This window comes from Sapajus apella, unplaced genomic scaffold, assembly GCF_009761245.1.
Source record: "Sapajus apella isolate SASKATOON/1434 unplaced genomic scaffold, GSC_monkey_1.0 scaffold61, whole genome shotgun sequence".
In the NCBI taxonomy this organism is placed as follows: Eukaryota; Metazoa; Chordata; class Mammalia; order Primates; family Cebidae; genus Sapajus; species Sapajus apella.
Window position 1 is genome coordinate 11270772 of NW_022437001.1, and position 10464 is coordinate 11281235.

Sequence of the window (10464 nt, forward strand, 5' to 3'; positions counted from 1 at the left end):
TTCAAAATATATTTCATCTAAGGGGTTAGTCAGGTCTTTATGTTTCTCTGGAGAGGTCAGATGATACATGAAATGAAATCACTTAACTGTGATTTCCTGAAGACATATAATGCCACAGAGGGCACTTTAAAAAATAACGTCAGGTCCTTATTAAGTGTGTTAGAAAATGAATGGTAGACCTATAGGTTGATTCAGCAAAGCTGAAAGAAAACACAAAAATCTTTACAACTTCTCTACCTGTCTTTACTTCAGTAATTGCATTTTAAGGCAAATGCCAAAAGATAAAATATAATATTTTATTTTAAAAATTATATCTATTGTGAATTTGAGACCTGTTGTTCCTAAAATTTTCAAATATATACAAGCAAAAGAATAATAAAATAAACCACAAATGTATCACTTGTTCAAGTTGTAATTATCAACTTGTGGCTATTTTTGTGTCCTCACTACTTCCTATGTCCCATCTTCCAGCCAGATTGTTTTAAAGCAAATTTTTGACATCAAATAATTTTATGCAAACACTTCCATATGTACCTCTAAAATAAAATTCTTCCTTTACCAAAAAAAGTCATTACACACACACACACACACACACACACACACACAAACACACACACACACACACACACAATTTCCTTAAGACCATCAAATAACCAGTGTTCACATTTTCTAAATTTTGTTATAATTTTTAATATTTTGTATATTTGAACTAATGTCCAAACAAAGCCCATATGTTGGATTTGCTAATAGTCACTGATGTTAGTCGATAAGTTCCTCACTGCATTTCCTGTTTTTTTTTTTTTCCTTGCAAAAACTTACACATATCTTGTAATCTTCTCACAGTGCAATTTACTGATTTCATATGTTCCTATGGCTCTAATTTAAAGATATAGGTCCTTTCATGTTTTAGGGCTTTTCTTTTTCTTTTTTTTTGTTTTTTTTTTTTTTGCAAAGCTGCTTCATAAGTGGTGCTGCATTTTTCCAAAAGTAGGTACAGTAATCCAAACTTACACACTGGATAAATGTTCCAAGGCCCTCAGTGGATGCCTGAAACCACAGATAGCACCAAACTCTATATATACTATGTTTTTTCTATACAGACATACATGCATACCTATAACAAAGTTTAATTTATAAATTAGACACAGTAAGGGATTAATAACAAAAACTGGTAATAGAATAATTACAACAATATACTGTAATAAAAGTTATGTGAATGCAGTCTCTCTCTCTCTGTGTCTGTCTGTCTGGCTGTCTGTCTCTCTCTCTCAAAATATCTTTCACTACATTCATCTATTTTCAAACTGCCATATACTGAGAGTAACTAAAATCAGGGGAAGGGAAACCTTGAGTAGGAGGGTACTACAGCACTTAGTGACTTACTGTCTGGTTTTATTTCTACCATGTTAGCAGCCATTGATAATCATTGCCTGGATCAATACATTCCATGGGGGTTGCAAATGGTACATTTTAAATTCTATCATTCTCCACTTATTAGTTAGAATATTTTTTAAAGTAGAAATGTCTCCTCATCACCTACACCAAAGTAATAGTTCTATCAGTAAAGGTTATATGAATATTGGATGGTTTCCATTTATTAACCCATTTTTATATAAAGAATTTTATGAATACCTCCAATAATGATCAAAGAGATTTTTCACACCATTGGGAGCTCACAGATTTAAATACATTCATGTACCGTATGACAACTTTTCAGTTAAGGACTGATGGCATATACAATGGTGGTCCCTTAAGATTATAATGAAGCAGAAAAATTACTGTCATCAAGTGATGTCATAGCCATCATAACATCATAGCCCAATAGCCTATACAAATGTCCCATTGTTTTATTTTTTATACCATATTGCACTGTGCCTTTTTTTTTGGATATGTTTAGATACACAAATATTTACCTTTTGTTACAATTGCCTATGCTATTCAGTACAGTAACATGCTGTACAAGTCTGTAGCCTAGGAGCAATTGGCTATACCACATAGCCTAGGTGTGGAGCAGGTTATACCACCTTGGTTCATGTAAGTGCACTCTATGATGTTCACATAACAACAAAATCATCTAACAGTGCATTTCTCAGAACCTGCCCTTGTTGCTGAGCAATGCATGACTGTATACTTAACACATTTTAAGCTATTCCAGTTATCATCCTTATGGTCCCAATTTTGGTTAATGGGAGCCTATTCAAGTTGGCTTTTGCAACTGTTGACAGAATTATAGCAGTCTTCAATAGCATCTCTTTTTTTTTCTGGCATAACAAGACATTCTAGACTCACTTTTTGTACTCCTAGCTCCATACGGAGAAGCAGCCATTTTTCTAGGAAAGACTTTTTTTTAAATACAAAATGCCATATAGAGATCACAACTTGGATGCTAGACATGCTCATTGTTCCTGGGTTTGTCCTTGTTTCTAGACCTTATAGGTGAACAGAACTAGGAAAGATATGTGTAATTATGTATAATTATATGTATATTATAAACATATTTTACAAATATATAATCTTGTATATTATAAATACATAAACTGTGTGCATTATATATTTATATTATCATATATTATCATAAGTATTATAAGTATACATACATATTTTTAAATCCAAAAATTATTGTAATATCCTCCCAATACTTGACATTCAAATTCCAGAATACATGGGTTTTGCTTATTGTCATTAATCTTATATGTCTGACTTTTCTTCCATGCCATGAACCATGAGTCAGTCTTAACAAGTTTGCTTATCTTATATCATACACAAATTCTTCAAAAATAGCAAAGGCAACACTACCACAAAAAATATAATTACTGCAAACGTAGCTTTAAAGTCAAATTATTGTGTTTTATAGTCATAGGAATAGTTTTTCTTTGAATATTTGATTGTATCACCTCAATATACATTTGTTCATTTATCTCATTTGCATTTCAATTTTTTTATATTTAATTTTAATTAGAATTATGTGATTATAACTACATTATCCAAAGTCAAATTGATAAAACAAGATGTACTCAAAGATAATATTAGTTCTATCTCTATTTCTTCCAACCCAATTTTTCTTCCTACTCTTACAGGAAAGTTTTTATTTTAATGTTATATCTACTATCCTACCTAATGCTAGCAAACATAAAAACACACCTTTATCTGCCTTGCCATGGAGTAGTGGAATCTACTCCAGAGTATTGTATAGAGTTTTGCTGTCCAAAATGGCAACCATCAGACACATAGACTATTTAGGTTTAAATTTGCAATTATTAAATTTTTTTAAATTCAATTCCTCAATCTTACTTGTTTCATCATGCTTGATCTAGTGACTACTGGTGCAGAATGTTCAACTTGCCAAAACAAAGATTAATGTCGAAACATCAGATATGGTCACTCCTTGAAGAAATCAAGCAATGAATCTCAGCCAGTTGATGACAATTTTATTAGATTCAACCTCTTCCATCCCAGAAATTCAAAATTCATCCTGATGAAGATTAACAGGTGATTTGGATAGAGTTTCATCTTTCCTTCCCGTAGTTGTCAACTCTTTGAAGACATATGAAGCCACCAAGGGCACTTTAAACTAAAAAATAAGGTCAAGTCCTTAGTAAGTGTGTTAAAAAATGAATGGTAAGCCTGTAGATTGATTCAGCAAAGCTGAAAGCAAACACAAAAATATTTACAATGTTTGAGCTACTTACATAGGATCCTACTAAATAATTCCTTGAACCAAAGACCTGCTTTCTATCCAAAGATGGGCAGCTGTGGTCAACAACTATGGAGCCTACTATGGCCTATCACATACTACATTATTGAGAAACAACTTGCATGATAGATCAGTGGACTGACTTTTTGAAAGCTTTGCTGAGACACCAGTTTAAGGATAATATCCTGGGTGAATGGAGTACAATCCTTCAGCATGAAGTCCACCTCAAATTAATGGCCACTGTATGGCACAATGTCTACAAAAGTGGAAATACCGAAGTCCAGGAATCAAGATGGTTGAAACAAGAATGGCTCATGCTAGTTCATGGTGAGTCACTTGAGGATTTTGTGCCTTTATATTCCCACAATTTTGTCTCTGAGAGTTTGAAATTCTTGGTTCTAAGACATGGAATGCTTCTATCAGGAGAAACACTAATATTCCTATTAAACTTAAAGCTACCATCCTGGCAGTGGATGGTAACAAGGATCATCATAAGGATATTACATTACTGCTGGATAATGAGGGATGCCGGAACAGAGAGGAATATATTTGGTAATCAGGTGATTTACTGAACATCATTTCATACTTGCATGCTCACTTTTAATTTATTTTTATTTTTTTTATTGTACTTTAGGTTCTGGGGTACATGTGCAGCTCATGCAGGGTTGTTGCATAGGTACACACATTGCAAGGTGGTTTGCTGTCTCCATTCCCCCTTCATCTATATCTGACATTTCTCCCTGCCTTATCCCTCCCCACCCCCTGCTGTTCTTCCCCTGTCCCCTATCCAACTGACCCTAGTGTGTTACTCCTTTCCCTGTGTCCACATGTTCTCATTATTCAACACCTGCCTATGAGTGAGAACATGTGGTGTTTCGTTTTCTGTTCTTGTGTCAGTTTGCTGAGAATGATGGTTTCCAGATTCATTCAAGTCCCCACAAAGGACATGAACTCATCATTTTGTATGGCTGCATAATATTCCATGATGTATGTGTGCCACATTTTCCCTTTCCCGTCTATCATCAATGGGCATTTGGGTTGGTTCCAGGTCTTTGCTATTGTAAACTGTGCCACAGTGAACATATGTGTGCATCTGTCTTTATAATAGAATGATTTATAATCCTTTGGATATATACCCAGTTATGGGATTGCTGGGTCAAATGGAATTTCTACCTCTAGATCCTTGAGAAATCACCACACTGTCTCCCACAGTGGTTGAACTAATTTACACTCCCACCAACAGTGTAAAAGTAAGAAAAGTACAGCAACTAGAGCCTGATTAAGGGCATAATAGCTAGAGGCTCAGAGATAAAAAGGACTTGGTTTATACTAACAGGCAAGGCAGCTACACCACAAAAAGTTATTGGTGTCTACGGCCATACCACCCTGAACACACCTGATCTCATCTGATCTTGGAAGCTAAGCACTGTCAGGCCTGGTTAGTACTTGGATGGGAGTCTGCCTGGGAATACCGGGTGCCATAGGCTTTAAAAAACAAACAAACAAAAGTGCTCGGTGAGAATGATGGGAGAATAAGTGGAAGAGAAAAGAAATGAAAAATGTCAATAATTTCCTTAGTTTCCACGTGTAAGTAAGATCATACAGTATTTTTCTTTCTATGCCTGGCTTCCTTCACTCAATATAATGCACTCTAGCTTCATCCATGTGGTCACAAATGACAGAATTTCATGTTTTGTTAAGGCTGAATAGTATTTCAGTGTGTATTACACAGCACAGTAATTACAGTTAATAATAATGTATTGTATATTTCACAATAGCCAAAAGAGGATTTAAAATTTTCTCACCACAAAGAAGTGATAAATATTTGAGGTGATGGAAAAAAATACTAATTTCCTGGGAAGCAACTGCAGCCCCGAGCACTGCATTTTGTCATACTAGCTTTCATCTTACGAAATTCCCCAGAAATCGGAGCCAACCAAAATCACAGAGAAGCTATCGGTGGACAGAGGAAACTTAATGAGAGAAGCAAATACATATAAGTGGTGCCAAGGAGTAGATGCTACAGATATTGTTGGCATATTGCCCACATCCCATTTACTAGGCCAGTGCAACCATCTTCCAGCTGTGGTTAATTTTGGCTTTTATTTTATTTCCAACTTTAAAGTTCAGGGGTCCACGCGCAGGGTGTGCAGGTTTGTTACATAGACAAATGTGTGCCTTGGTGGTTGCTGCACAGATCATTCCATCACCCAAGTATTAAGCCCAGCATCTATTAGCTAATCTTCCTGATCCTCTCTTTGTCCCAATCTCTCACCCTCAGACAGGCCCCAGTGTGTGTTGTTCCCCATCTCCATGTGTCCATGTGTTCTCATCATTCAGTTTCCACCGATAAGTGAGAATGCATAGTATTTGGTTTTCTGTTCTTGTGTTAATTTGCTAAGGGTAGTGGCCTCCAGCTTCATCCATGTCCCTTCAAAGGGCATCATTTCATTCCATTTAATGGCTGCATAATATTTCATGGTGTTTATGTGCCACATTTTATTTATCCAGTCTATCATTGATGAGCATTTAGGCTGATTCATGTCTTTGTGTGAATAGTGCTGTAATAAACATACAGGTACATATATCTTTATAATAGAATGATTTATATTCCTTTGATTATATATGCAGTAATGGGATTGCTGGGTCACATGGTATTTCTACCTCTAGGCTGAGAACCAAATGAACTCCCATACACAATTGCCACAAAAAGAATAAAATATCTAGGAATAGGGCTAACAAGGTAAGTGAAGGACCTCTTCAAGGAAAACTACAAACCACTGGCCAGAGAAATTAGAGATGACACAAACAAGTGGGAAAACATTTCATGCTCACAGTTAGAAAAAATCAATATCATGAAAATGGCCATACTGCCCAAAGTAATTTGTAGATTTATAGATTCAATGCTGTTCCCATTAAACTACCATTAAAATTCTTCACAGAATTAGAAAAATCTATTTTAAAATTAATATAGAACAACAAAGACCCTCAATAGACAAGGCAATCTTATGCAAAAAGGAAAAAACTGGAGACATATGCTACCCTACTTCAAATTATATTGCAGGGCAACAGTAACCAAAACAGCATGATACTGAAACAAGAACAGATACATAGATGAATGGAACAGAATAGAGAATCCAGAAATAAGACCACACACCTACAACCATCTGATCATCGACAAACCTGACAAATACAAGCAATGGGGAAAGGATTCTCTATTTAATTAATTGTGCTGGGAAAACTGGCTATCCATATGCAGAAAATTGCAGCTGTACCCCTTCCTTATTCCATCTTGATTATCAAAGTTCAAGTCAAGATGGAGTAAATACTTAAGTGTAAAACTTTAATTTATTAGAACTCTAGAAAACCTAGGCAATACCATTCAGGATATAGGCATGAGCAAAAATTTAATGATGAAGATGCCAAAAGCAATTGCAACAAAAGCAAAAATTGACAATGGGATCTAATTAAAGAGCTTCTACACAACAACAACAAAAAAAACAACACAACACAAAACAATTAACAGAGTAAACCAACAAACTACAGAATGGAAGAAAATTTTTGCAATCTATCCATCTGACAAAGGTCTAATATCCAGAATCTATAAGGAACTTAAACAAGTTTAAAAGAAAAAGCTAACAACCCCATTAAAAAGTGGGCAAAGGACATGAACAGACACTTCTCAAAAGACAACATGCATGCAGCTAACAAACATTAAAAAAAGCTCAACCTCACTGATCATTAGAGGAATGCAAACCAAATCCACAATGAGATACCACCTCACACCAGTCAGAATGGCTATTTTTAAAAAGCCAAAAAACAACAAATGCTGATGTGGTTGTGGAGAAAAAGGAAAGCTTTTACACTGTTAGTGAAAGTGTAAATTAGGTCAACCATTGAGGAAGACAGTGTGGTAAATTTTGGCTTTCAATGGTTCACACCTCTGGCTTTCTTCAGAGAATTTCCCTTGGCTGTTGGGAATCAACTCATGCAGAAATGCCTTGGAACTGAAGCACTTACTCCTGTTAGGATTGGGCTATAACCAATGACTGCAAGTGGGTATAATATCTTAGTCTCCCCATTGCCGCCTCTGGTGAGACGACCTCTGTAGTGTAATTCATGCTCCAGAGTACTCCACAGTATCACAATTAGGCATTAACTTCCAAAGAAGTTGTATCTTTGCCTGGCTTTTTACCCATGCACTGGTTTGTTTTCCTAATTCCCTTGCAACTTTCCCCTAAATAAATCCTCAGTGGATCACACGCAAAACAATTCCCCATGTGAGGTTTTGTTTCTAAGAAGCCCAAATTAAAATGTTATTCACAATAGTTTTGGTATCACTATTATGAGTCCTTTGTGTTTCTATGTGTCCATGTATGTGTGTAGTTCTGAGTGTAATAGTATTCAGCTAGTTAGTAGTTTTGTGATATTTTAATTCTTATAATTCCAAGTGTCATCATAATGGAAATCTTGATGTGGAGGAAAGTGCATACAGTAAGGCAGCAGAGGTTTAAATATACATGGTGACTCATGCCTGTAATCCCAGCAGTTTGGGAGGCTGAGGTGGGCAGATCGCAAGGTCAGGAGTTTGAAACCAGCCTGGCCAACGTGGTGAAACCCTATCTCTACTAAAGATACAAAAAATGAGCCAGGCATGGTGGTGCATGCCTGTAATCCTAGCTACTCGGGAGGCTGAAGCAGAAGAATTGCTTGAATCTGGGAGGCAGAGGTTGCAGTGAGCTGAGATCGTACCACTGCACTCCAGCCTGGGTGATGGGCTGTCTCAAAAAATTTAAAAATAAATAAATAAAAATTTTAATTGGAAATAGTATGACTTCATGACATATTTTTTTCTTGAAACACTTTATGAATCATATTCCCTAGCTCTGTCCATTGAAAAAACCTATAATTTATGACAAACCCAGCAGAAGAGTTCACAAGTTGTCTTGAAAATATAATTTTCAACTAAAAGTTACCAGGTATCCTTGAAATTATGGCTGATTTTAAATCTATGGTAGGAACTACACAAGATGAGCCTGAAACATCTTGTCATAACAGATAGCAGGGCAATTATCAAATTGCCTTGGTATTTGTAGGATCAATCCCAATAAGGCTGGCAAAAATGGGTAATTTTATAAGGATCTCAGCACTCTGGAAGACTGAGGTGGTTGGATCACCTGAGGTCAGCAACTGTCTTGAATACCAATACATCAGATATGTTAAAATCTATGAGTTAATAATAATACTAAAACAAAGAACAACAGCAAACCATCCTAATTGTTCAGTGGTAGACACTGCTGGTAAATCAGTTCCTCAGATTTAAAATTGATAAAGTGAAAAAAATCAGGTGTTGGCTTAATCAGTTTGGGCCACACAGTACTATAACAAAGTACTGTAGACTGCGTGGCTTATAAGCAACAGAAATTTACTTCTTACAGTTCTGGAGGCCGGACAACCAAGATCAGGGTGCAGCATGGTCCAGTTCTGGTGAGGGCCCTCTTCCAGTTTGCAGACAGCTGACCTTTCATCGTAACCCCACATGGCAGAAGGAGGACAAGAGGGCTCTCAGTGATGCCTTTCATATGGGCCCTAATCCATTCATGAGAGTGACACCCTCAGGACCTAATTATTTCCCAAAATCCCCACCTCTTAATACTATCTCATTGGAGAGTATGATTTCAACCATTTAGCTGTAGGGGGACACAAACTTCAGTCCATTGCAGGTTTATCTTACCCTTCTTTCTATTCAAATTATACAACTGAATAATGAAACATTTACTAAAGAAAAGTTTATCTATAATAGAACTATTCCAACTAATAAAAAAAAATTAGAGACTTGATATATGACCATTTTCAAACCCTACTGAATCCAGACAATCATCAATTGCAGTTAGCATCGTTGAAAAGGAACCACCACGCATGTTGCAACTCCTGATAGAATAACACAATACTATGCATGAATTACCTTCAGCAAAACTTTACTGAGTCAGTTCAAGCCCTTCTAACCACCAGTATACTGGGAATATGGAAAAAGAGAAATTCAGATTGTGGGAAATATTGTACAACAAATTAATGAATGGAGAGGGAAACTATAGATTAAAATATACACAAGAGGATTTTGTGGCCTATAGTCCCAGTACTTTGGGAGGTTGAGGTAGGTGGATAACCTGAGACCAGGAGTTACCAGCTTGGCTAACATGGTGAAACCCCGTCTCTACTAAGAATACAAAATTAGCTGGGTGTGGTGGTATGTGCCTGTAATCCCAGCTACTCCGGAAGCTGAGGCAGGAGAATCGTTTGAACTGGGAGGCGGAGGTTACAGTGAGCCAGGATCGTGCCATTGCACACCCAGCCTGGGTGACAAGAGTGAAATTCTGTCTCAAAAAAAAAAAAAGACCATTTTGTTTTATAAGGTGACTTAGGGAACCTAGAAAAAAAGTAGATATTTAATATGTGAATGAAATAGATGAAGCAATCATGACCACAAAAACCATCATTATCATCAGTATCTGATTCAAAATTATATATTATAATTAAAACATAGAAAGTCATTCAAAAGAGCAAAAATATACTATCTTCTAATTTTACATAGGAAATATTGGGAAAAAACTATAATAATTTTGATTTTAGTACTTTTTGTAATATAATATTAAAAGGACACTTATCTTTCTTATCATTACAAATAGAAAGACAAAATAGTTCAGACATGGTGGGTTTACACCTGTCATCCCAGCACTCAGTGAGGCCTGGGTGTGAGGATTGTTTAAGCC

At 36.1% G+C, this 10464-nt stretch overlaps 1 pseudogene; it reads left to right on the forward strand.

The window, feature by feature from the left end:
• The first annotated feature begins 5062 nt into the window (after positions 1-5062).
• Positions 5063-5181, forward strand: LOC116529089 (annotated as a pseudogene).
• The last annotated feature ends 5283 nt before the right edge of the window (positions 5182-10464 follow it).